Source organism: Muscardinus avellanarius (assembly GCF_963383645.1).
Source record: "Muscardinus avellanarius genome assembly, chromosome: X".
NCBI classification, from domain to species: domain Eukaryota; kingdom Metazoa; phylum Chordata; class Mammalia; order Rodentia; family Gliridae; genus Muscardinus; species Muscardinus avellanarius.
Genome location: NC_137792.1, coordinates 4332401 through 4355709, shown reverse-complemented (window position 1 = coordinate 4355709; position 23309 = coordinate 4332401).

Genomic DNA, 23309 nt, shown 5'->3' with positions numbered 1-23309 from the left:
GCTTCTGGGTGTTTCTTCTATCACCACGACATGGCTGTAATGCGATCTCATTTTCTTGTATGGGTAGATCCAGTGTGATGGTTCCTACCTACACACATTTGGGAAGCGGCACAATCCTGTCTCATGTGGCATTCCTAGCAGCCATCGCACAAAGGGTCACCCCGCTCAGGAATCAGCCGCTGTGACGCATCGTGTTCCTTCTAAGCCACAGTGGTATTCTTCTGTCTAGACACAGTCTGTTCCCTAGAACAGATGACTGTAATTGAATATGTCAGTTTGCAGGGAAGACTTGCTTCTAATACGCTTTTAATTCCAAGGAACAAAATTTAGCAAAATGCAAAGATGGTATACTGCTTAAAGAAAGACTTTTTGGAATGGATGCTTTTGACTTGGCTCTAACAAACTATTGTATAACCTTTCCCCTAAACTTAATCCAAAAGAACCAGAAGGTCAATTCCAAGTCATTTGTTTGAATGCCCCCAGTAGGCTTATCTGTACACCAAATATTCAAATACACTGGGTTCTAGTCCACTTGACAGGTTAGAGTTAACACATTAGTCACGGAAACAGCCAAAACAAATCAATTGTTTCGATCACTAGAGATTTGAAATGCAACAGGCCTACTTACATTAGAATGGGGACAGTCTCAGATCTCATATACTTGAGAAAAAATGGGTTAAATTTTTTCTACTGAGAATAATTTGTAGTTATGTGAGGAAATTAAAACATTAGGGATAAAGTATCTTGTCCTCTGCCCCTTTATTTCTTGTGGTGGTAAGGACTGAACCCAGGGCATCACACATGCTAAGCAAACACTGTATCTTGCCCTCTGGATGTTTAAACCATAAACGATTTCTCTCTTACAATTAAAAATGTTTTTATAGCTGGGCATGGTGGCACATGCCTATAATTCCCACTACTTGGATCACAACTTTGAAATTCACAACTTAGTGAGATCCTGGCTCAAAATAAAAAGAATTAGGGGAGTATCTGAGTGGTAGAGCACCCCTGGGTTCAATCTCCAGTACTACAAAAAGTAAAAGTGTTTTTAAAGTGCTAACAAAAATCATAGTAAGGTATTGTAGAAAATCTTCCTTCTTCTTTTTTGATATTTGAGAAAATAGATTGTTTTTATTTGGTTTTTAGAAGGCCTAATTTCTACTCTCCGAAATAACTGCACACTTTTAGCAGGTCATTGGTGCAAATACGTAGAAAAGAAATTAAGCAAATGATGTACTTAAACAAACATATCAGAGTTAATCAGGAAACCAAGCATGGGAAGGAGGGAGGGGGAGGGAGGGGTTAGGGATTGGGTAAGGGCTGATTGGGTGATGTGTGCATATATGTCTCAAGTTTTTCTTTTATCCTATTAAGAAGTATGAATACAATGCACCAATAAAAATTTATTTTAAAAAATAAATAAAAATACAGGCAAGACCTTCCTAAAAAAAAAAAGATTTTTGGTTGGCCCTTTCTTCCTCAAACTCCCTTTTTTAATTTTCTTCCCATTTTTGGCCATAATCTTGAGTGTCATATATATAATCTTGAATGTCATGTACATAATCTTGAATGTCATGTACAGTCATTAGGTTAGCATTAATATCTTTTATCTCCATCAAAATGCAATTCGAAACTGGGTGTGGTGACACATGTCTGTAACCCTAGTACCTGCAAGGCTGAGACAGGAAGATCACAGGTTTCAGGCCAGCCTCAGCAATTTAGGGAGACCCTCACCAACTTAGCGAGACCCTCTTTCAAAATAAAATAAAAGGGCTGGAAGTGTAGCTGGAGGTACCATACATACAATTCCTAGTACCATACAAAAAAAAAATGTAACTCTGGAAACAGGCGGGGGTAAAACATAATCATCTTATACCAGTTGTTATAACTTTAAGTGCTGGAGTTTTAAGACTTTCTCCTGAGATCATTAAGGAAGACAGGAGGGAAAGTACTGTCATGAGGATACAGAGCTATAGAGAGATATAGGGTAAGAGAGGGGCTACAGTAACAACCTGAACAGAAAAGGAGAAAAAGAAAGCGAGATGAAAGATTGAGCAGCTTAATAACTCTGTTTCAAAATAAGTTTTTAAAGGGCTGTGGCATAGCTCCAAGGTAGAATTCCCCTAGGATCAATAACCCCATCACCATTTAAAAAAAAAAAACAACCTTCTGTTTTTGTGGAACGCACCTGGAATCCAGTACCTAGAAGCTGACGCAGGAGGATGTAGGTTTCAAGAAAGATTGAGCAATTTACCAAAATCCTGTTTCAAAATAAAAACTAAAAAGGGATGAGAGTACAGCTTAGTGGTAGACCTCCCCTGGCTATAATTGCTGGTACCATCCCAAATAAACGTGACGTGCTGTTTTTATTCTCATGAATAGAGCTACTTTAGCCGCTGACTCCTCCAGACATGCCACTCAATTGTAACCTTGAGTATCATTCGTTCACAAGCTAATTTTTCTAGAGTGACAGTGCACCTATATTTTCTAAATTACATATCATTTGTTGCTACTTTTCTTCTTATTTTGTTGTGGGTGACTATCAATCGAACCCAATAGCATTCTACATCCAGGGTACACCCCTACATGTTTTCTTTTTATTTATTTTTTTATTTTTATTTTTTTGCGGGTCTGAGGATTGAACCCAGAGGCATTTGACCTCCGAGTAAATACCCAGTTTTATTTTCTATTCTTTATTTTGAAACCGGGTCTCACTGTTTTGCAGAGGCCTCACTAAGTAGCTGAGGCTGTCCACAAACCGCAATCCTCCGGTCACAGCCTCCCAAATGCTGGGATCACAAGTGTGCGCCACCACGCCTGGCTTCATTTTATTTTACTTTACTTTATTTGAGGGCCTGAGGATTGAGCCCAGGAACATTCTACCTCTGAGCTACACCTCCAGACCTTTTTATATTTTATTTTTTAAGCAGGGTCTCGCTACATTCCTGAGGCTGGCACCAAACCTGCTATCCTCTAGTCTCAGCCTCCCAAAAACTGAGGTGCCATGGACTGCCAAACCCCTGTTTATTTTTCTTCTTAAATCCTTTATCTTCAGAAGACGTGATTTTATATGACTCGTTTTACAAGCTGATTCTTTACTAGATCATCTCCCCTCCCGCACTAAGGAATTAATCTACTTGGCTTGAATTTTCTGGTGTTACTACTACATGCTCAGCAAATTACGAACAGTTGTCTTCTTGCCTTGTTGGGCAGGGTCGAAATGACTGCCTTTCCCCTCTAAGTTCTTTTTTTTTTTTATTGGTGCACTGTTTTCATACATCATACTGGGATAAAAAAAAACTTTTGTAGACATACATGCACACATCGCCCAGTCAGCCCCCACCCGATCCCCACCCCATTCTCTCCCCATCCCTCCCTCCCATGCTTGGCTTAGTGGTTGACATCTAGTATTATAGCAATTTATCCAAAATTAAAAATGATAATCTCACATAACAGTTTCATTTGTCTGATACCAAGCTTTTGATGACTTAAAGATAACATTTCAATATTTCTTTTTGCTTTCTTTCTTACCAGAGAATTTTTTTTTCTATTTTTTTAGGTGAAACTATCATATATTTATTTTTCAGAAAAAAATATATCCTAATATGGAATATGGATTCTAGATACCCAAAACGATCTTGAAAAAGAACAAAGCTAGAAGATATATATCTAAGTTCTTAATAGATGTAAGGAGAGCCAACATTGCTTTCAAAAATTCAAATATTGTTTAACACAAGGAGAAAAGAATATATCAAAAAATGAAAAGAAAGCATGTTCTTACTACATTATTATCACTTCCATTAATTCAGGATTCTGCTGAGAGCCCAAGGCTACTTATCTGCACACAGATGCCTAGTGTGTAAGCCTCTCAGGATCTCAGAACATTTCCAGAATTCTTTCTTGCTCTGACCTTCTCCATGTTCAAGTGGGTGGTCTTGTTTCCAAAGTCTCTTTTCTCACCAAATTAAGTAAATGTCAACTGAGCATGGTAACACACACCCGTCATCCCAGTACTTGGGAGTTTGAAGGCAGCCTCATCAACTTGGCAAGATTCTGCATCAAAATTTAAAAAAAATAAGAAGGGCTGGGGATATATCTCAGAGGTAGAATGGCCCTGGGTTCAATCCCCAGTACCAAAAAAAGGGGGTCATGAAACAGTTTATCTTCTAATATCCTATCTGTCAAAGCCTTGCTTTAATGGGTTTTAATAGGTTTCAAGGTTATCTCTTGGGCTTTAGAAATTTGGAAGCACTTAAGCAAAATAGAGACTGACAAAGCACAGATCCTCCTTTGCAGGATCACAATGAACCTTGTCTCCTTTTCCGTACATTTCCTACAAAACAAGCTTTGTAATTTCCAAACATGCTTGGCTCTATGGCCCACATGTGATTACTGGTCATCTTGTGCCCTCCTGAGAATGGTTAAGAAATACTTCTATGGGTTTCTTTGACTAGATTTTACAACAAATTATTTTGAGTAAAGTTCTTAATCCTTCCTTTCTAAATGCCTGATTTTCTTAGAGCAAGCCCACAAAAGTCCCCAAGCGACATCCTAGACTGATGCGTGATTCAGCATTGAAGAAGAAAAGAGTTAGAAAACACACTTTGAAATAAGGATGATGCTGCAAATTAAAAGTGTAGCCAGACTCAGTGGCACACACCTGTCATCCCAGTACTTGGGAGGCTTGAGGCCTGAGGATCACAGGTTCACAGCCAGCCTCAGCAACTTAGTGAACCCCTGTTTCAAAATAAAAAGGCCTGAAGGTGTAGCTGGGAGAGAGAACGGCTCTGGGTTCAATCCCCATTACAAAAAAAAAAAAAAGCTCACAAGTATATGTGCATCATCCATGCTAAGAACTTTATATACATGAGTTGCTTAGTCCTCACAACAGCCTCATGAAGAAAATATTACTATTAAAACCATTTAGTAGTTTTGATAACTAAGGCTGAGAAAGGGCAAACAGTTGTCCAAGGTGATACAGGTAATAAATGACAGAGCCGGAGTCTGATTCCAGGACTCAGTAGCTAAGCACTGCACTATGGTGCTTTTCCCCTTTCATTAACCTCGGCGAGTTGTCTGGTAACAAAGTGAGGTCATAAAGATGAATTCATTTTACATGAGGCATATAGCATCATGGAGACACCTCTAGTAAGGTAAAAAAAATGCACCCTGAATACTGAAACCCTCGATATTGGTCCCTGGATGAGTCTTCACTTCTTGAGTTACCGTTTTCCTGTCTCCAAAATGCCATCAATAATTCTTACACTCCAGCCAGGCACTGTGGCATAAGCCTGTAATTCCAATACTTGGGAGGCTGAGATAGGAGAATTGCAGATTTGAAGCCAGCCTCAGCAATTTAGCAAAGAGGCCCTCAGCAACCTAGTAAGGTCTTATTGCAAAATTAAAAATAAAATGAGCTGGGGTATAGTTCAGAGGTAGAATGCCTCTGGGTTCAATACCCAATTCCAATAATAATAATAATAACAATAATAATATACAATATAATATTTACATCCTACTTTATAGCAATGTTGAGAGGATTCCAAGTCAACCATAGGCAACCTAACAAAGTTTGAAGTGCCACTTCAAAGTAAGGTGATAGGTGTCCACATACTGGATTTTTCTCCCTATGCTATGATGGAGCCCAGTTCAGAAAAATAAAAAGAAACCAATGTGAGGATGATGCGGCTCTAGAACATTTTTAATTTACGTGCCAAAATCGCCCAAGATTTCTTTCCAAGTATGCAAAAGCATTTGTATAAACATTTGCTAGATCCATACATCTTCCCGGGTTGCAGTTTGGAGCTCTCTCTGACAAGAGGTCTAGTGCCACACGTGGGTGTTGAAAGGATTAAAAACAGATGCAGTCTGTTCACTAAGGCTAGCCTCTGCTGAGGTCTTTCCTGAATTCTCAGATGCCTCTCTATGCTCATCCAAGAGGATCTACTTCTGGGTGAGGGGGAAGGATGTGTATCCAACTTTAGTTAAGCCATGTTTGCTTTTTCCTTGTATTTGCATTGGCTTTTGTTTCGCTGTGGTGCCAGAATGTCCCTTACTTCCATTAGTTTTTCTAATCATCCTTGTTTTCTCTTTTTACTCTGTCATTGATACATTCCATAACTTTCTCGTTCTACCTGTAGCTGTAACCTCCATATTGCACCCAACACCCTGCCACTTCACCAGGAAATAAATGCTTGACCCATTCCAAAGTCCACATGGTCCTCGATAGTAGTATTTGAGTATATTTCATGGAAAGTATAAAATCTTTGCTTAATCATTTTCTCCCATTGCCAAGTTTCCTATGCAAATTTCTTCTGAGGGCCGATGGGATGGTTCCACAAAATGATGAGGCTAAATGATAAGAATTTCTTTTGTTGGGATAGAGAGCAGGCTGTTAAGAATGTACCAGGAGCTGGGCAAAGTGGTTCACACCTGTAATCCCAGCACTTGGGAGGCTGAGATGGGAGGATCTCAAGTTTGTGGCCAGCCTCAGCAATTTAGTGAGCCTCTCAGCAACTTAGCAAGACCTTGTTTCAAAATAAAGAATAAAATAAGCCTGAGGGTATAGCTCAGAAGTATAATTCCCCTGGGTTCAGTCCCCAGTACCATGAAAAAAAAATGCCCTGGGGATCTGTGCATGGTGGTGCACACCAGTAATCTCAGTACATGAGAAGCTGAGACGGGAGGATTACAGGTTCATGGCCAGCCTCAGCAACTTGTAAGACAAGAATGTTCCCGGGTTTGATCCTCAGTAAAACACACACACACACGCACACACACACACACACACACACACACACACACACACATGCATAGAGGCCTATTTTTTTTAAATCAATGCCAGAAAAATCTTCAAGTTAGAAAGCCTCTTAGAGGCTATTTTTTTCCACTTCCTTTACCACTCCTGTAGGAAGGCAGTAAGATAGCTTCTCTGGACATTTTTGGAAACAGGAGATCCATGCCACCCACACACAGGAACAGGATATATCTAATCATGCCGTTCCAGCTCCTCGACCGTCTCTCTGCATCTGCCTCCCACTTTCTGAATCCGCACTGAACAATTCCTTGGTTTGCCTTCTGAGGTGCTAGGTCCCCCGGACAATTTATCCAGCCACCTGACACCCTTCTTGGTACACAGCAGATTTTTTTTTGCTATTTAATGAATATATTGCCAGGTTTAGTGGCACATGCCTGTTGTCCCAGTACTTGGGAGGCTGAGACTGGAGGATCACAAGTTCAAGGCCAGCTTTGGCAACTTAGCGAGACACTCAGCAACTTAGTGAGACCCTGTTTCAAAACAAAACATAAAAAGGGCTGAGGGGATAACTTGATGGTAGAATGCTCCTGGGTTCAATCTTCAGTACCCTCAGCCGGGCGCGGTGGCGCACGCTTGTCATCCCAGAATTCGGGAGGCTGAGACCTGGAGGATCGGGGTTCGCGGACAGCCTTAGCTACTTAGTGAGGCCCTCTGCAACTCAGTGAGACCCGGTTTCAAAATAAAGAATAAAAAAATAGGGCAGGGGGTATAGCTCAGAGGTAGAATGCCCCTGGGTTCTATCCCAGACCCGCAAAAAATAAATAAATAAATAAATAAATAAATAAATAAGATCTTCAGTACCATCTACCCCCATAAAAGGAAAAAAACAATAAAGGCACTGAAGTGGGAGGTTCTGCTTTAGAGTCAGTATTTCTCCTTCGTGTGGACCTCTCCCTAGCTTTGCTATAGCATTTCCTGCTGTGTGTATGACCCTTCTTCCAGAAACCCAAGTGTTAATGCGAATAGGAAAAGACAATACCTCTTTCAATTAATCAAGGCAGAAAGGGCACTGTGCCATTGTGCTGAGATCAGGACAGCCTCTTGGTGATTACAGGGGTCACCCCAGCTCCCAAAATCTGACCTCTGCAACTGGTATTTCCCGAGAGGAACAGGCCCCCGGGATGACCCCCAAGGGGATCCCACCCCACAGGCCCAGCCTGCAGGGGTGCTCTGAGCTGCTCCTGTTTCTAGCTCCCCCTTGCCTCTCCCATTTTGTGCTTCTCCCCCTCTTCTTCTACTTCCCTCTCCTTTAAGAATGACCCCTGTCTTGCCCATTTTTCTCCATTTGGTTTCTGGTTTTGTTTGTTTGTTTGTTTGTTTTTGTGGTACTGGGGGTAGAACTCAGAGGCTTTTTTACCTCCGAGCTATACTCCCAGACCTAATTTCTATTTTCTATTTTATTTGGAAACAGGGTCTCACTGAGTTGCCGAGAGCCTCACTAAGTAGCTGAGGCTGGCTTCGAACCTGCGCGATCCTCCTGTCTCAGCCTCCCAAGCGCGGGGATCACAAGCGTGCGCCACCACGCCCGGCCTAAATGTTTTACTTTTGAAACAGTGTCTCGCTAAGTTGCTGAGGGCCTCACTAAGTGGCTCTCGAAGATGGCCTCAAACCAGCGATCCTCCTATCTCAGCTTCGCTCCCTTCTCTCCCACATTCATCCTTCTTTCATCTCTTTCTGCCTGTCTCCTGTATTCCCATCACTGTCACTACAGAGGTAGCATTTTAGAGATGGTGACAAGGACTTTCTGTGATGTTTGCTCCTCCAGGCACTGCCACTGGCCAGAGGTTCAGCCTGAGGTTGGCTCAGATCTATACACCAAATGTGCATAAATGGGCAGCAAGATCCATTCAGAGGGCAGGAGATTTAAGGAGCCAAAAAAAGCCCCTGCTGAGTCTTTGAGTACATCCATGTGTGTCCACAGGGCCTTGTGTACAAAGGGGCCTGCTGTGTATGTTTGACGCATTTGCTTGGTCCTGCAGAAACCAGTTTTGCAAGAATTCTGAGAAAGTCTGTCAAATCGCTCTTATCCTTGGAGCTTATGTTTGCTGCTAAGCATATTTTTGAAGGGATCAAAGTAAGGTTTTCATTAGCTCTTGCCAACTTCTTTGTTGAGAATGAAACGCAATATTCTAACACCCTTTATTTCCAAAATCTGGAGGGGAAAAGCAGAGAGGATTTTGAAATAAGAATGTGCGTGTGTATTTGGGTGAGAATACACTCAGACACACATCCATGTGCACTCACACAATGTAAATACAACAACTCTAAGTGTACTTTCTCAAAATAGACCTCATATATGTATGTATATACATGTAAACTAATCTCAATGTGAATGGATATCCATTCACTCACACTGAGATGTGCATATATACATACAAATCATTTAAAGTCTGTGGTTGTATGCTAATATCTGATTATATAAAGAAAATGTTTAAGACTATCATGAACCTATTTCTATCATGGTTAGAAATAAAAAGAATAAGGAATTTGGATGATTCTGATTTTATTTAGAGATACCATGTCACTTCTTAGTTAAGTATAAATTAAGTTTAAGCACTTTCATTAAAAATAATATCTTGCCTGGTGTGGTGGTGCACACCTGTAATCCCAGTACTTGGGAAGCTGAGACAGGAGGATTGCAGGTTCATGAACAGCCTCAACAACTTAGTGAGGCCCTAAGCAACCTAGCAAGGCCCTGTTTCAAAATAAAACATAAAAAGGGAATGTAGCTCAGAGGTAGAAACCCACTGAGTTCATATTTTAAGCCATTTATGGTGGCACAAATCTATAATTTCAGAAATCAGGAGGCTAAGACAGAAAGATCACAAATTTCAGGCTAGCCTGGGCATCTTGGGGAGACCCTGTTTTAAAATAAAAACAAAAAGGATGGTATCTAATCATATTGAACCAGGGTGTTGCTCAGAGATACAATGATAAAGTGTCCTTAGGTTCAAACCCTAGTATGCACTCCCCTCAATAAAAAGGTATCTTAAGCAGCTCTCACAAATAGGTGAAAAAGGAAATAAAGCATAGTTCCAAGAATCATTTGGTTTAGTAACAAGGAAAAGAAGAGAAACCTGGCAAAGGCAGGGAAACTCACAATGGAGAAGGTGGGCAATTCTTTTATGAATGGACTAAGTGTACATGTCAGTGTTTCCCCGGGCCGAGGACAGTCTGGTGACCTTGAGAACAAGATGTCCTCCCACACATGTGAGCAGCCATATGTTTGGTTCTCTTTGGGGGGATGGGCAAGTTGCAGTCTTGAACAACAACAACAAAAAAAAACTGGCTTAGAGACACCATTTGCAAAACGTTTCTCTGATCTTTGCAGGAAAAAAAAACTACTGAACAATACAGACATTGCGAAGTGGTGCTTTCAAAACAAGCCCTTCCATCCCTGCCCTAAAGAAATCCTCTGATTTCCAACTCAGTGTGAGAATAGCAATTAAAGTCAACCATTTTACACTAAGGATAGCACAACCAACCCTTTCCCAAGTGATTTTAATTAGCTTGTGACATTTACTGCATGGTCGAGATTAAAAGGATATTAGAAGTTAACACATCCTGACACTGTACCTCGAAAATCATAAATAATAATGTGGAATTACTTGCAGAAACTCTTTGTTTCTAAAGGCAGAATATTTTGAAGTTTCAAGAGTAAGAAATTTAACTAGAAATTTAACTTGAGGCTCACCTCTACATAAAATTCAACAAAAATGCCCTAGCCTTGTATAAAGAGAACAGATACCAGGTTTTCATTGAGTATAGGGGGAAAAAAGAATCCAATACAAACAACAAGAAAAATTAAAGACAGAGAAACTCTATTATAATTGGAGGCTACAAACTTAGTGTGTTGTGGGTGTTTCAATCCCTATTATGTCTGGCGGACATTAGAGAGAAAGGGATCATAAAAGGAAGTGGCTTTTATTAGCAGTCGGTCCCTGAGCTTGCTGTGTTGAATTTCAAATAAGCAGGTAGTGATTGACAAGCCACCTCCAGGAGAAAGATGCAGCTGTGGCCACCCCTGAGCTCAGCAGGGCAAAGGCTCCAGGAACTGCCAAATCATAGATTGAGATAACTCTGGCCAAAGGTGAAATCCACAGATCCTAAGTGCACAATTTATTGTTATTATTATTATTATTATTATTATTATTAACAACCCAGGGTATTTGAGCTTCAAGCTACACTCCAGATGTGTGTGTGTGTGTGAGAGAGAGAGAGAGAGAGAGAGAGAGAGAGAGACAGACAGACAGACAGACAGACAGACAGACAGACAAGGGATTAAACCCAGGAGCATTTGACCTCCTGGCTAGACCCACAGCTCATTTTTATATTTTGTGTTTTGAAACAGGATCTTGCTAGGTTGCTGCGAGTCTTGCTACTTGGTAAGGATGTCCTCAAAACCTGTGATCCTCCTGTCTCGGCCTTTCAAGTACTAGTATTACAGGTGTGTGCCACTACATCTACATCTTTTGTTTATTTTTTAAATTTTGAATCAGGGTCTTGCTAAGTTGCTGAGGCTGGCCTCTGACCTGCAATCCTCCTGTCTTAGCCTCCCAAATATTGGGACAGCAGGCACACACCACTGTGTCCAGTTGGGGTATCATTTTTAATAGTGATGGTTGAATTATTTTCCTCAAAACTTGTGTCCTATTTGCAATCTCTGTTTGAAGTCTCTAAGTGCCTAATGTAATGAGTTCTATTGAATGTGGCCACTTGTTGCATCTTCTTTTTAAAATGTTCTTGCTAGGAGTGGTGGTACATACCTGTAATCTAAGTATTAGGGAGGCTGAGACAGGAGGATGGATCACAGATTCCAGGCCAGACTCAATAACTTACCAACATCATATTTTAAAATAAAAATATATAACTTGGAGATAGAATGCTCCTAGTTTTAATCCCAAGTACAAAGAAAAAAGTACTATGGATAGCCAGGAGTGTTGGGAGGATAAAACAGGAGGATCACAGGTTCTAAACCAGCCTCAGCAACTCAGAGAGACTCCCAACGATGTAATGAGACTCTATTTCAGAACAAAAAATAAAAAGGACTGAGGATGTAGATTGGAGGTAGAATTCCTTTGCATTTACTCCCCATTACCACAATAAAGGGCTGGGGATGTGTCTCAATGTACAGCACCTGGGCTCAATCTCAGTATCACACACACAAAAGATTGCCTATGATACTGTTCTAGTGCTTTATGGTTTTAGCCTTTAAGTTTCGATTTATAATCTATATCAAAGTAATAAGTGTTTAGTGTGATATATAAATCTAGATCCATTTTTCTCATGTGAATATTCTAGCACCATTTATTGAAAAGACACTTTTCCCATTTAATCATCTTGACCTCTTTGTTGAAAATCAACTTGACCATGTATATGTGAATCTATTTCTGGACCATCTTTGTTTGTTCGTTTTTGTTTTTTGGCCTCAATGTGTCCTTAAGCCACAACCAATCTGTGTTGGCTCCAAAGGCTTTATAGTTTATTTTTAACTAGAGTACGGTAAGCCGGGCGTGGTGCGCTTGTCATCTCCACGCTTGGGAGCTGGAGACAGGAGGATCGCACAGGTTTGAAGCCAGCCGCGCTGGCTTAGGAGACCCTGTTTCCAAATAAAAAAGTATAAAAATAGGTCTGGGAGTGTAGCCCAGAGGTAGAAGGGCTTCCAGGAACCCAGTAACACCAGATAAATAAATAAACAAACAAATAAATAGAGTAGGGTGGGTTCTCCAAGTTTATTATTCTTTTAAAGAACATTTGGCATTCTCATATGAATGATGAAATCAATTTATCAGTTCCTACAAAACTACCTGCAAGGCTTGTAAGTAGAATTGTATCGAATCTATGGATCATCTAGGAGATGACTGCCATTTTAGCAATATGAATTTTTTTTTTTGGAAACAGGGTCTCACTGAGTTGCTGAGAGCCTCACTGAGTAGCTGAGGCTGGCTTCGAACGTGGGCGATCCTCCTGTCTCAGCCTCCCAAGGGCGGGGATTACAAGTGTGCACCACCACGCCCGGCTAATATGAAATTTTCTAATCCCTAACTATGGAACAGTCCTCCATTTATTTCTACCTTTTTTTTTTTTTTTGGTGGTACTGGGGATAGAACCCTTCTACCTCCCGGCTACACTCCCAGACCTATTTTAGATTTTTATTTGGAAACAGGGTCACTTAAGCCAGTGCGGCTGGCTCCGAACCAGCGCGATCCTCCTGTCTCCGCCTCCCAAGCGCGGGGATGACAAGCGTGCCCACCACGCCCGGCTATTTCTACCTTCTTAAATCTATCTCAGCATCTTTAGTTAGATCAGTATTTTTTGCTGCTTCTATTATACAGAAATACAGCTGGCTTTTTTCTATTACTCTTGCATTCTGCGACATTGTTACATGTAACTATTAGTTCATTTTGTAGAATCCTCAGCATCTTTCACATAAGGAATCGTGCAGTTTCTAAAAGAGAACGAGTTTCTTTCTTTTTAAACGTGATATCTTTTATTTTTCTTGTTCTATTGCACTGGCTATAGTTTCTAGTACAAAGCTAAATAGCAGGGGTTAGCACAGATACCTTGCCTTGTTTCTGACCTTGGAAAAAAAGTTCAACATTTCGTAATAAAGTATGATGTGAGTTGTAGGTTTTCCATGCATGTTCTTTATCAGATTGACAAAATTGCATTCAATTGATAATTTAAAGAGAGACATCATTAAATGAATGTTGAGTTTTATAAAATTCATGTTCTGTCTTTATTGAAGTGATTATCTGGGTTCTCTCCTTTTTGCTATAAATATTGTAAACCATATTGATTAGTTGATGTTTCCCACATGTTGCTTGACTCGGTGATAACAGTTAGAGATTTACATGTCTATCTTCATAAATAATCATTGATTTGATATTTTATGTTCTTATAGTCTACTCACTTTGTCCGATTTTATTAGATTTACAGTGGCTTCATAAAATGAGTTGGGGAGGGGCCAGACATGGTGGTCCAACCCTAGAATCCTCGTACTTGGGAGGCAGAGACAGGAGGGTCTCAGGTTCAAGGCCGGTCTTAGCAGTATGAGATACTCAATGAGTTAGTGAGACTGTTTCAAAATAAAAGTATAAAATAAACGTAGCGTTATAGCTTAGAGGAAGAACACTCCTAGGTTCAATTCTCAGTACCAAAAAAGACAAAAGAGTTAAGGAAATATTTCCTCCTCCTCTAGTTTCTGGGTTTATGTAAAATTGGCACTATGTCTTTCTTCTTAAAATGTGTTACGGTCACTACTGAAGTTACCTAGACCTGGTATTAAGAGTTTTATGACTTTCTATTTCATCTTCTCCGTTTGTTTTTCTTTTTCTCTTTGGCGATTTGTTATTTTCCAGCTAATTTTTCTCTTCCAACTAAGTTTTCAAAATTATTGGCATAAAATTGTTATAATACTTATTTGATGTCCAAGGAATGTCACATCATAATCCCCCTTTTATTTCTGACACAAGTCATTTCTGTTTTCTTTCTTCTTCCATGATCAGTATTGCTAAAAATTTAGCAATTTTTTTTTAGTACTGAGGATTGAGGGCATTTTCCTCTGAGCTATACTCCCAACCCCTTTTTATTTTGAAATAGGGTCTCTCTAAGTTGCTGAGGCTGGCCTCAAACTGGCAATCCTCTTGGTTCAGCCTCCTAAGTAATAGGTTAATGGGCATACACCACTCTACCTGGATAGAGTTTATCAATTGTATTAATAAATTCAAAGAATCAACTTTTAGCTGTTAATTTAAAAGCACAACTCGTCCTAAATATTGTAGAACTTGGACAACACCGAGTGGTTGAGAAGAGTTCATATTTGTATTGATAATCCCAGATATCTTTTTGTAAACCAGACCGGGATGAGGCTTGATATTTTTTAGCTCCATTTATCCAATTCAATGGTTAAAATAGTTCATATTTTTTTAGTGAGAAATATTTTTCCCATTCCAGGAATTCCCAGAATGGCATGTCTTCAGATACATACGATAATCGCTTGACTTTTTAAAGTTTTTCAATTTGTTTTCCAGTTTATTTTCTCTTTGTACTCTGGACTTAAGTAAGGATTAGCATTCAGTAGCCAAGGTTGAAGAATGCACCGTTGATCCACTGGGGCAGGCACGGTCTTGGAATTTTAATTTGGGCAGCCTCTGCTTTCGCTGGACAAAGAGCAGGGAAGGTGATACTATGCGCGCACTGGCTGCTGCTGGAAAGGAAACGTGACCCTGCCCTGTTGAGCGGGTCCCCATCGTCTGCAGGAGCGAGCCTCCATGACACAGGAGAGCAGTCAGGAGAGGACAGTGAGGGAACACGGATGACAGAAGTGTCTGTGCCACCCATTCATTAGGAACTCACAAAGGGGCACAGAAACCCCGGGCTTTTGTGGGGATGGAGAGCTCCGTATCAAATGTCTGTCGGGTAATTTAATTACATGGGCATGGTAGGAATGACACAGTGGTTACATTAATAAACTGAGGCATTAAAGAATAATAGCCCAGTTATTGCTGAATTATGGGAAACACGCCGCCTATTCATTCCCGGTGATATTAGAAGGGAGGAGGAGGGGGCTTCCCACTCTGCACTCACAGTGCATAAAGAAACAGTCTCATGCCTCTCCAGACCTGTGCAAACCCGGTGCCGGGGCAAGCCCGAGTCATGCCCAATAGCATAAATCTCGCTTTGTTTAAGATGCTTAAAATATCATACGCTAAGACTGTTTTTATGGTGCTAAATAAAATCGACTTGGGCCAGACATCGTAATGAGCATGTGCTACAGAAACATCTCCAAAGAGCCTTTCCAAGAGATCTCAATCCTGATAATTCCTGTTTGTTGTCTTGGGCCTCTCGTTAATAGAATCCATTTTGTCAGATCATAGGCTACCAGGTTAGTGGCTTAAGAGAAGCAGCTTATTATTTAATACAAGCTAAAGTAATTTTTTATTTTCACTCTTCCCTTCTGGCAAACTGAAAGAAAATGCCTTTTCTCCTCCTGCAGGAAAAGAAGGACAGGAACGCACATTTGATTTCATATCATTTTTCAAGAAACTTTTATTGAACTTGGCCAGCATTGTTCCAAGAACTGTGTTGTGGAAGGAGGGGATAAGCGATGAATAAGATACGGTCTCTGCTTTGGAATTCCAGGAGAGGGGTTCATAGTTCATGGAGATCTCGCCCTAAACTCTGGTACACATCATCCCATGCCTTATGTTTCTTCAGGTGTCAAAAGAAGACAAGTTGAAGCTGGGCATGGTGGCATACACCTGTAATCACAGTACTTGGGAGGCTGAAACGGGAGGACCACAGGTTTGAGGCCAGCGTGCAGTAGTGTAGTAAGACCCTGTTTCAAAATAAAATAGGGCTGGAGATGTAGCTAAGAGGTACAGCGTCCTAGGGTTCAATCCCCAGTACCATACAAAAATGGATTCATGGAGCGTACCTATAACGCCAATACTTGAGAGGCTGAGACGGGAGGATCCCCAGGTTTGAGGCAAATTAGACCATTTCAAAAGCTTTTGAGAAAAAGCTGGTGGTGTAGCTCTGAGGTAGAGAACCCCTGGGTTCCATCCCCAGCACCACACACACATCGATAGGTTGATGATTTTTAAGGATCCACCCAAAGCTGTGCATGGTGGTACACCTATAATCCCAGTATTCGGGGACCTGAGACAGGAGGATTGCAGGGTTGGAAGCCAGCCTCAGCAACTGAACAAGACCCTGTTTTTTAGACAAAAAGTAAAATCAGTCTGGGAGTGTAGCTGTTAGGTAAAATGCCCTGAGTTTAATCCCCAGGACACACACACACACACACACACACACACACACACACACTCACACTCACACACACTCACACACACACTCACACACACGCGCACACGCACACACACGCACACACACGCACACACACACACACTCTCTCACACGATCCATCCCACTTTCAAAATTCCTCAGGCCTATGAATTCTTAAAAGTTAATTTCTAGGACACTACAAATATCTTCCTTGCACAGAAACCCATTACAATATACAGAGAATGGACCAAAATGCCACTTTTTAATAATATAAGCTATATTCTGTGCCTTGCTGTTTTAGGAAGATTTTCTGGAATTTAAGTTTGAAAAAAATTATAGAATTTGAGTACATGGAACACCTATTTTCTTCAACTGAACTCAAGTAAATTAGTTTATGGGAAAATTATAAAGTTGAAGTGCTTTGAGCAATACATAGTAAGCCACATATTTCCCAGGAAGGCAGGTACCTCTTATTGTCCCAGAGGTCACCTCCACATTTTTTTGGTACTGGGAATTGAACTCAGGGGCGCTTTACCCTGTCCTATTTTATTTTAATTTTTTTCGTTTTGAAACAGGGTCTTGCTAGGTTGCTGAGAGAACCTGCAATCCTCCTGTCTCAGCCTCCCAAGTAATAGTATTACGGGCTACAAAGATTCTTTAGGTTACAAAAATTCTTTAGGTCAGTGGTTCTCAACTTGACTTTTGAAGGGTTTACTTGGCTGACTTGTTTAAAAAAAAGTGACTGGGATAAGTATCAGAACTCTGATTCAGTAGGACTCAGTTGGAGCCTGATAATCTGCCATCAATTCAAGGACCATTTTGAAAAGTATTACTATTATTTTAGAAAGGTGATACTCTGAGACAGTCATGGTGGTGCATGCCTATAATGCCAGTACTTGGGAGGCTGATACAGGAGGATCACAAGCTCAAAGCCAGCCTCAGCAACTTAGTGATATTCTCAGCAACTTAGAGAGACCTATTTCAAAAGAAAAAATAATCCAGGTGTGGTGGCGCACGCTTGTCATCCCCGCGCTTGGGAGGCTGAGACAGGAGGATTGCGCAGGTTCGAAGCCAGCCTCAGCTACTTAGTGAGGCTCTCAGCAACTTAGTGAGACCCTATTTCCAAATAAAATACAAAATAGGTCTGGGAGTGTAGCCCAAAGGCATAAAGCCTCTGAGTTCCATCCCCGGCACCACCAAAAAAAAAAAAAAACAAAACAGCTAGGGATGTAGCTCAGAGATACAATGCCCCAGTACCAAACAACAACAACAAAAATAGAAATGGTGGCACATGCCTATAATCCCAGTACTTGAAAGGCTGAGACAGAAAGATTGCAGGTTGGACACCAGCCTCAGCAACTTAGTCAGGCTCTCAGCAACCTAGCAAGACCTTGTTTCAAAATTAAAAAAAAAGTAGAGCCGGGCGTGGTGGCGCACGCTTGTCATCCCCGCGCTTGGGAGGCAGAGACAGGAGGATCGCGCAGGTTCAAAGCCAGCCGCGCGCGCTGGCTTAGGGGACCCTGTTTCCAAATAAAAATATAAAAATAGGTCTGGGAGTGTAGCCCGGAGGTAGAAGGGCTTCCAGGAACCCCAGTACCACAAAAAAATTAAAAATAAAAAAGTAAAACATGGCTGGAGATGTAGCTTGGAAGTAGAATGTCCTTGGGTTCAATTCCCAGCACCATCAAAATGGAAGGAAGGAAGAAAAGGAATGACGGAAGGAGAGAGAGGAAAGAAGAAGGGAGAAACACAGGCGATATCTCCTTCAGTCTTAAAAAGAAATTGCAAAGGTCCCTGTAATTTAAGAGTTTATATGCATTTTCCTTCCATTTGCGTCTGCACATGGCTCTCATGATGAAGCCTGTCCTTCATCATTTAAAGGGCAGAGTTTGAAAATGAGGATGGGATGGAAACAGCACGGATCTTCGTTCTGCCGCATTAACAGGCCTTACATAAACAGAGGTTGCTTGCAGACTTGGTTCTTGACTTCAGCTCTTCCCAACATTCCACTGGGATGAGGCGGGGCCTGGGAACACTGGCCAACTGACCCCCCCCTCACACTGGATCAAGTGCTCTGGGCAGAGAGGAGTCCAGCCTTTGTCCACTGGTCTCTGAGCAGCCACAGATCCAAAAATAAGGACTAGTCAACAGCTCCTGGCTCCCTGGCCCACACTCACCATGGTTTGGCCACCAAAAACCATGGGTCAGCAAGTTGCCAACATGCCGGAGTGCGGCAGTTGTGGGGACCAGAAGGCTCAAGTAGGACACACGTCCTGCCGCCATAGCTCCTAAGATGGAGGGCGAGGGCAGAGGTCGCCCTGCTGCTCCTGGCCCCGGCTGTCTCATAGGCTATCTTTTCCAGAAGCCAATTGTCGCTTACCCGATTTTATTTTTTTATCCCATAAATCCTGCCAGACAGCGGTTTTGTTCAACCAGGCTTGGCTAGAGTTTTGACTAAAATGGACCTATTATTCTATTCTCCTTTTCTCAGGGAAGCACTGTAAATTCTATACTATAGACTGAATTCCTAAACTCTCTAACTCTCAATCTTAACCCGAGTCATAAAACCAATAGTGTTAGAAATGTTTTCATGTTTCAGTTTTGTCACAAAGCACAAGTAAATAATTTGGTTTCAGCTTTTGATGTTTTGCCTTCATGGGGAATTACACTGCCAGCTTCTTCAAATAGCAAAAAGGGATTTTATTAAGTGTATTATAAAGGACATGTCAGAATTATCTCTTTGTAAAGAATGAAAATGTCCCTTCATTGGTATCCAGAGAATGCATACTTGTAAGTGCTGATCTAAGTATCTAGTGATAAATTTGCCCTAAGATAAGGGAAGGTTAAAAAAATTTCAAAACAAAAATTTTTTGTGATACTGGAGATTGTTCCCAAAGGTGTTCTCTACCTGTGAGCTACACCACATCTCTATTTTATTTTATCTTGTTTTATGTTATAGTACTGAATATTGAACCCAGGGGTCTACCTCCAAGCTCTATCCCCAACCCTTTCTTTAAAAAGACATTCCCGATTTACTCCTTATTAATGCACTCGATTTCTATCCCCGCCTGTCCTTTGCAGCCTCCTCCTCCTCCTGAATTGAACCCAAGGGCATTCTACTTCCAATCTATACCCCTAGCCCTTTTTAATTTTGAAACAAAGTCTCAGTAAGTTCCTGAGGCTGGCCTCTAACCTGTAATCTTCCTGTCTCTGGCTCCCAGGTACTGGGATGGCAGGCTGGTACAACCATGCTAGGCAAAATCACAAGTGATTTATGGCATGGCTTTATCTACTATCCAAGGTTTAAAAATGTATGGAGGATTTTTTAAACTTCTATCTTATCACATTAAAATTAAGGAGGCTAGCCCAGTATGGTGGTACTAGGCCTGTAATCCTGGAACTTAGGAGGCTGAGAGAGGAGGATCGCAGATTCGAAGACAGCACATGATAACTTAAGGAGACCCTGTTTCAAAACAAAACCAAAAAAAAATCAAGAAAGGCTGCAGAAATAGCTCAGAGGCTGAGCACTCATGGGTTCAGTCCCTAGTACCACACACACACACACACACACACACACACACACACACACAACTATTAAGGAGGCTAAGTTCTAGAAATACAGAACATATTAAGAGTACTAACTATGAGACAGAACAGGGAAGAAAACACATTTGAGTATTCTGCAAAGCTTATTGCCTGTGCTATTTCCTTTGCACACCCTGACCTTTTTTCCAAGCCTAGTGACCTTAAGCATGGCATCTTGTTATGTTTGCTAACAAAGAGTTTTTTAAGTGTGCTATTATGTTAATATGGAATGCTTCACATGGCTAGTAATTAATTTTTAAAATTGGTTCTGTAGCCTTCTCTCTCTTGAGTAGAAAACCTTTAAATTTTTATATCAGATCCTTGAAAATACTATTGTGCTTTCTTTGCTTCCTTCAAAACCAAATCTCTAAAGAGTCGTGTGTGCTAGGTTAACCCTGGCAGAAACTGAGATGTGCAGTCTTGACCTCTGGGTAGAAAGGACTAATACATTGCTTTGTCTGGCTTCTGAATTTATTCGCTGGGCTTCTTTAAGGCCTTAAAGTAAACGACAAAGTTGGATTTCTAGATAGGAATTTGTCACCCTCAGTGTCACAGTGACGTCATCCCTTGGAGGAAAATGTGCTTTTTATTTCTAGTGTTCAGATAATGTGATTGACCCACTTTGCAAAGAAAATGTGCCCGACTGGCTTACACGATGCTCTTGGTTTTGAATCCACAGCCATTGTCTAACTACTGTGAGCCTCTAACATAATGGAGTGACCCCTCAAAAAATGAATGCCCCACCAGCTTCACCACGCCACAAATGAAGCTCGCAGAGAGGCAGACAAATTGAACCGGTCCTCTGATTTTGAAAAAAAAACAGCTTTCTTATCTGAGTGTGATGGTGCACACTTATAATCTCAGTATTAGGGAGGCAAAGACAGGAGGATCATAGGTTTGAGGCCAGCATCAGCAACTTAGTGAGACCCTTGCCAGCTTAGATAGACTCTGTTTACAAGCAAAAAATAAAATAAAATAAAATAAAATAGGACTGGGAGTGGAGCTCAGAGGTAGAATGCCCCTGGCTTCAATTCTCAGCACTACACACTAGAAAAAACTTAGCCCTCATTCTTGAGGATCTAACACATTGCAGCAATATAGTGTACAAATCAATCCTCAAATAATTAGACCATTTTCTTTAGGAAAGACTGTGTTTTATGAGTAAAAGAGCATTGAAAGCTAGATGTGGTGGCTCATGCCTGGAATCCCAGTCCTTGGAAGGCTGAGACAGGAGGATCTCAGGATCGCCGCCAACCTCAGCTACTTAGTGAGACCCTCCACAACTTAGTGAGACCCTGTTTCCAAATAAAGAATCAGAAATAGGGCTGGGGATGTAGCTCAGCAGTAGAATGCCCCTGGGTTCATCCCCTAGTACTACAAAAAAAAAAAAAAGTATTGGAATCATCCACTGAAAACCTCAGTCAACTAAGGTAATTAAGAAAAAACAATCCCCACAAGAATTGTTTTTACCACAAGGTAGACCAGATGGCAAAAAAGAAGAGCTCATCCATTTAGTTTGGTTTTTTTTCCATTTTTGTTCAGTGCATAAAGCACTAAAACATCTTTCTCAAAGTCCCAGCTCAAGTGACACTGCATATACACGGCATGTAGGGATTTTACCAGCAGGAAATAACCTTGTCACCATCTTCTGAACTACAGAGTGCCCAGCCCTGTGACGCTGAATGATTCTATTGGCGTGTGTGTTGTCAGGGTTCCCTGCATCTTGTCTCCTTTCTTAACACCATGTGTTCCTCCAACATGAGCATCATACTGCAGATATTTCTGGGTTCCCGGAAGGCCCAGCATCTCGCCCAGCACCCCAGATCATATGATGGATAAGTGTATGTAGAAGATGGAACTCAATGCACGCTCAAAATGTGGGGCCTTTAGTTTAAACATTTATAAGAAGCTGGGCAAAGTGGTACATACCTACGTTCTCAGTACCTGGGAGACTGAGACAAGAGGACTACAGGTTCCAGGCCAGCACACAGTAAGTTAGTGAGGCTCTATTTCAAAATAAAAAATAAAAGAGGACTGGTGTATACCAGATGGTGGCATGCGAACATTGAATGAATTTGGCAACTTCACCTATAAATAAATGAATGGACGAATCCATCAGGTATTCACTAAACAATCAGAGCCACAGATTTGTTCTGTCTAGTCATGGTTTAGGTGTGAAAATAAATAATAAAAGGGAGAGGGAAAGGCCATACATGATAGCCAGGAGTCAACTTTTCTCTTTGAAGCAAATATATTTTGTCATTTTACTCATTACTGGATTTTTGTTGTTGTTGTTTGTTTTTATCTTTTGTTTTTCCCTTTGGTACTAGAAATTGAACCCAGAGATATTCGACCTCTGAACTACACCCTCAGACCTTTTTATTTTTTATTTTGAAATTGGATCTCACTAAGTTGCTAAGGCTGGCTTCAAACCTGTGATTTGTCTGTCTCAGCCTCCCAAGCACTGGGATTACGAGTGTCACCACACCCAGTTTACTCATTACTTTTAATTAAATAGATGTTTCCTTAATATAGACTAGTTAGGATCATTGGAGCCAAAAGAACATTTTTTGTGTGTGTGTTACTGGGGGTGGAACCTAGGAGCTTTCTACCTCCGGGCTCTACTCCCAGACCTATTTTATATTTTTATTTGGAAACAGGGTCTCACCAAATTGCTGAGAGCCTCACTAATTAGGTGAGGCTGGCTTCGAACCTGTGCGGTCCTCCCGTCTCAGCCTCCCAAGTGTGGGGATTATAAGCGTGCGCCACCACTCCCTGCCAAAAGAACATTTTTTACTAGAAGTCCAGTCAGAGGGAAATACATGCCTACAGCCTCCTTTCACTGGCCCATACTTATTTTTAGTAATTTTAAGTTATAGGCACTTTAAATATCTCAGCTATGGATTCCGAACTCAGGTGAAGAGGTAAAGAAGCTACACTTAAAAAAAATAGTGAAAAAATGAAATAGTGTATTTCTCCTGAATCTTCTCCAAACACTTTTAAGGGTCAATTTTTGAGCCAGCATGGTGGTATACACCTATAATCCCAGTACTTGGGAGGCTGAGACAGGAGCATTGCAGGTTTGAGCACAGCCTCAGCAGTGTATAGACTCTTAGCA